At 56.6% G+C, this 5,198-nt stretch overlaps 1 long non-coding RNA gene across 1 annotated transcript; it reads left to right on the top strand.

Moving 5' to 3' along the window:
• Positions 1-960: 960 nt before the first annotated feature.
• Positions 961-3,876, top strand: LOC139178630 (uncharacterized). The gene is made up of 2 exons (XR_011563026.1): positions 961-1,191; positions 2,865-3,876. It is a non-coding gene; the product is annotated as an uncharacterized lncRNA (long non-coding RNA).
• Positions 3,877-5,198: the final 1,322 nt, after the last annotated feature.

Raw genomic sequence — 5,198 nt, 5'->3', positions numbered from 1 at the left:
CCCCTGTGAGTCCCTGGAGGTGGTTAGGCCTTCTCTTGGGCCTGGGAACACTGGTGTCGGTGTCTCCCTACCAGGGACACCTCTGCACACTGCTTACTGGCTCTTCATGGTAATTCCATCCTAAAAGACAGTATCGCCTTTGGGAGTGTAGAGAAGAACCCAATTCTTGGACTGTAGAGGGAGGAGGGGGAGGATGAAGGAGTGAGGAGACCCCTCTCCTGGGCTGTTGCTGGGACCAGGGGCTGGTCTGGGAGATGAACCTTGGATCTCCTCTCTCTGCCCTAATGTCCAGGGCAGTAAATTTGACCCAGAACCAGCCAGAGGCTTTTCTGGAAAGTATTTGCAGAATACTTTCTGCGAATGAAAGGTAGCAGGGGGAGAGGGGGGCAACCTGGGAGCCTTGGAATTCATCTGGCAGGCCTAGGGGCCTGGCGGTGCTTTTGAGAGCCTATTTTGCCCATGACCAGCTTCGGGGGTTCTGGGTACTCTTTAGCAGGGAGAGGGGTCTGGATTGTGCAGAGAAGGGCTCCAGGGCCAGGGGGAGGAGCCAGTGGGCATGAACACTGGTGCAGAAAGGAGCCCCTGGGGGCTTTGTTGTGGAGGGACAGGCGGACAGACAGGCACAGCCGTGTCGGCCCCACCACCACAGCCCCCTGGGGGCCCCCACACCCAGAGGGGCCTGACCTGGGTTTGCTTGGGGCTGTTGGGACTCAGGTGTGGAAGGTTTTTACCCTCGGACACTGGGTCACCTCACATCAACCCAGGGGGAGATGCACACAGACCTCCAGTCCTCAGGAGATAGGCACCTGGCTGCCTCCCCCAGAAAAACCCCCATCCTAGGAAGTCCCCTCCTTGGTGGTTTGTGGCGGGGGGCGGGGGGGTGGGGCGCACATTGTCAGCAGTGGGACCCCACACTGAGCTGGCCTAGCCCCTGGGGGGACAGAACAGGCACATGACAATTTTAGCAACCCAAAAAGAAACCCAAGAAACACGGCTCTTGCTGTGCCCCGGCCAACGCTGAGCTTGGCCTTATGGGCAGTCTCCCATGGCCTTTTATTCTCCTGACCCCGTGAGGTGTGCACAGTGTTGTTCCTTGTTTTCCAGGTGAGGAGCCAAGGCCCAGAGCCACATCCATGATCCTAGCGGCAGACGTGCACGGCGCTCCCAGAGGGGCCTCAATGCACTCCCCAGGTATGTCCCTCTGCTCATGGGCGTCCTCCTAGCAAGAATCCTTAATGGGGAGGGGGGCACTGGGTGACCTGAAACACCCACAGTCGAGTCCATGTGCAGGACCCCAACGAGGTGGATGTGGAAGCTGGCATGGAAAGTGGATCAAGCCTGTGGTTGCGGGGAGGTTGTTGCTGCTGGTACAGATGGATCCCATTTGTGTAACACATGTGTCACAGATCTAAAACCTGGGGTGACGCGGGGGCAGATGAGGCACCCCAGTACACACATGCTGGGGGGCACCCACGCAGAGCCCAAGGACCACACCTCCCCTACCTTAGCATCGAGCACCCACACAGACCGGATCACGGCAATCTGCCAGGGCACTCTTGCCCTCTCTCTTTCTTTCTCTCTCCACCTGGGCCTCTCTGCTCACCTGGCTGGGGACAACGACTGGAGGTAGGCTGGGCCTGGGTCTTGGGCACAGAGTCCCACCTGGGGCTCCAGGCCTGGTCCAGACATAAGGCGGCCGGGAGTCTTGGCTTAGACCCTGCTCAGCATCCTGACACCTCCCTCTCTTCCTCTCTGCCTCTCTGCCACTTGCTTCACGTTCCTCTCACGTCTTTGGGGTTCTGAGGGGTCCTGCCCTCAGTGGCAGCAGACACATTGGCAACACGTGCCCTTCCTCCTGCCCCGGAGACCCACGCTGCCTCTGGGTATCTGTCTGAGGTCAGGCTGACCCATGGTGGTTACAGCCTCCCTCGAGCTGTACTCCCAGCCTAGTCCGGCTGCAGTTGAGCTGGATGGAATAAAGGAGCCACTGGCCTTCACGCCCCCGCCCATGCCTCCCTGCAGCAGCCCTGGGCTCAGGGGACTTGGGGGTGGATGAAGGCTTCCAAGACGGTGGCAGTGCCCAGAGTGGGTGTTGTGCCCGAGGACAGGGAGGATGTGAGGATGGAGGGCTGAAATGAGGATGGGGTGAAGCGGGGACAGGGCTGAACACTCACAGGCAGGCCTCCCTGGGGGCAGGTCTGATCTTCCTCTATGCCCTGAGCCCAGTGCCTGCCTGGTGTTCCCTGTGGGCCCAGGACACCGAGGGGCAGGAAGCTAGATAGCTTCTGGTGCAGACTTCCTGTGGTCTTGGGCCAGGCTATTTCCCCATCTGTCATCTGGGGCAAGGTGATGGCAAGGGGAGGGGAAGATGCAGGCCTGGGCATGCCCAGCAGGTACCAGGAAGACAACTACCAACCACTGTAGGGTATCCACACGGGCCTTTCTCGTCCGTGTCTGTGGTGTGGAGTCACCCTGGCGCCGAGTACTCTTGCTGTCCACGTGAACACCCGCCCGAGGCCACACAGATGTGGGATGCTGGTGTCAGGATTTGAACCTGTCACCTCTCTGAGGCCGCCTGCTGTCTGTCTGAGCAGAGCAAGAAGCTGCCAGACACTGGCCCAGGATTGGGGCCACCTGAGCCCTGCACTGGCCAGAGGAGGCACCACACATCCCCCCTGCATGTCCACCCATCCACCCTGCTCTGAACTGTTGCGTGCATCTCAGCTTGACAAGGCAGGACCTCACCCACCCCCACAGAGAGCCCACTGCGAACGCGCCAGGAGCCCAGCCATTGCCCTCTCTCAGCAGCTGTCCCCAGAGCCTGAGCCTAACCCACTGCCCGTCCTGCCCCTTGTTCTTCCCAGGTGGCGTTACCCCTCTGTCCCTCTCCTCTGACCGAAGCTGGTCACCTCACTTCCAGCCCTCGTCAGCTCTCCCTGATCCCCATTCTTCAGCGGGTCTAGACTTTGTTCCCATGCCCAGAATTCCACCTCCAGGCATACAGGGGCCTGGTGGGACTCCAGATGGTGGCCAGCCATGGGACCAAAGAGGACACCCCCCCAGTGACAGGAGCAGAAGGGCTGGAGGCAGGAAACCCCTTACCGGTAAGACTTACCTGCAAGTCTCTGCTTCGTGTCCCACAAGATGGGGGGTGTGGGGTGGAATCCCTTCCTGGGAGGCTGAAATGAGAGGACGTGTGTCTAGAACAGAGCCCGCACGAGGAGTTTCCTCTTCCTTCTCTGGGCTGGCCTGTGAGCTCCCGGGAGGCAAGTAAACCGCCCGGTGCAGCCCACGGAGCGGATGGATCCATGACCGAATCAACACGCTGTACTCGTTGCCCAGCAGCTTGTGTTTCTGGCTTTTGGACTCACACAGAGCACACAGGCCAGAAGTTCCACTTACCTCCTGTTGGAAGGTTTGCGGGCCTCAGGGCCTGGTGGCGGGGGAGGGACAAATGGCCCCTGAGGGCCTGTGCAGCCCTGACCTTCCCAGGGCCTAGATAGGTGTATCCAGGCGTCCCCCCGCTAATGCTGTGTTGAGGCTGGGGACTCTGAGGGGGACCCTATTTGGGTCCCCGGTGGGCTGTGTTGTCCACGTGCCCGCTAGCCTGTTCTAGAGAGGGCCTCAGCCTCATGCCTTCCTAGAGACCCTTGGAGTTTAGCAGAGAGTGGTAACCCAGTGCTGCGTAAAGAGCCCATCCCCGCCCAGCCCCGGTCAGACTCCACGGGGAGGGCAGAGGCCTCTCACTGTTGCAGGAGAGGAAAGTGTCACGTCCCGGGACCCGCAGGAGTCCTTAGAACAGACCACCGCCAAGTGAGGGTCCTTGCTTCTTCGCAGGAGAGAATTCAGGATGGAGCCAGAGAAAAGCGGAGGTAAGTTTATTTAGCGCAATGCACTTACTCCATAGTCAGAATGCTGACCCTCGGAAAGCGAGAGCAGCCCTGGGGGATGGGGGTCGTGGATGTTTATGGGCCAAGTAATTTCATATATTAACAAGTGGGAGGAATATTCTTGTTGTTTCGGAGAAGGGGGGATTTTTCCAGGAATTGGGCCACTGCCCGCTTTTTGGCCTTTTACAACCATCTGGGAACTATCATGGCATAAGGGGGAGTGATTTTGAGTATTACCATGAAAGTATAATGAGCTGAAGGCCAATGACCAGGCCATTCTGGAAGACTGATTTCAGCCGGTTCCATTTGATCTTAATCGCATCCCAACCAACAGCTGCGCCCCTTCAATATCTCGTGGTTGTGTGCTGCCCTTTCCCTCCTGTCATTCCCCATCAGAGATTTTCTCCTATATTCTTTTTTTTTTTTCAATTTCAAATTTGTTTTCATTGAAGGATAATTGCTTTGCAGAATTTATTTGGTTTCTGCCAAACATCAACATGAACCAACCATAGGTATACGTAAGTCACCTCCGTTTTGAACCTCCCTCCCTCCTGTGTTCTTAATATTTACTTATTTGTTTGGCTGCGCCAGATTTTAGTTGTGGCATGTGGGATCTAGTTCCCTGACCAGGGATTGAACCCGGGCCCCCTGCCTTGGAAGCAGGGAGTCTTAGCCACTGGACCACCAAGGAAGTCTCTTACTCCCATATTCTTACGGGAAGTAGAAGGACAATAATCTGTTTTCTGTAGCTATTTCAGGGTTGAGTAGGGGCATTGACCCTGTCTGTCAGGTAGTAAAAGTTTCTGGATGTCTGGTATAGGGGTCCCAAGGGCAGGGTAGCTTCTTATTTTAAGTCAGAGGGTGGTATGAGCTGGAATCCTCTGCTAACCATCATTTTGATGTGGGACTGTTGTAACCTGGAAGACATGAACTTTCCCAGGAGGTTAAAGAGGCAGGGTCCAAAGAGGAGGAGGAGGAGTATGATCTTTACTTGGGGTCCACATAAGGAACCAAGTAAGCCTAGGGAGGGTGCTCTTGATGGTGGACCAGATGGCATTACGGTCTACTCCCTGGTTGTAGCAGTGGAACCATGATACTTGTTATAAGTCCTTTAAAAAAATGTTTATTTGGCTGCACTGGGTCTTAGTTGTGGTACACAGGATCTTAGTTGTGACATGTGGGATCTAGTTCCCTGACCAGGGATGAAACCCAGGCCCCCTGCATTGGGAGCTTGAAGTCTTAGCCACTGGACCACCAGGGAAGTCTCTCATAAATCTTTGTGATGTCCATCTCAGTCTGGCCTGAATT

Source organism: Bos indicus, chromosome 22, assembly GCF_029378745.1.
Source record: "Bos indicus isolate NIAB-ARS_2022 breed Sahiwal x Tharparkar chromosome 22, NIAB-ARS_B.indTharparkar_mat_pri_1.0, whole genome shotgun sequence".
Classification (NCBI taxonomy): Eukaryota; Metazoa; Chordata; class Mammalia; order Artiodactyla; family Bovidae; genus Bos; species Bos indicus.
This window is presented reverse-complemented; position numbering and strand designations above follow the sequence as displayed.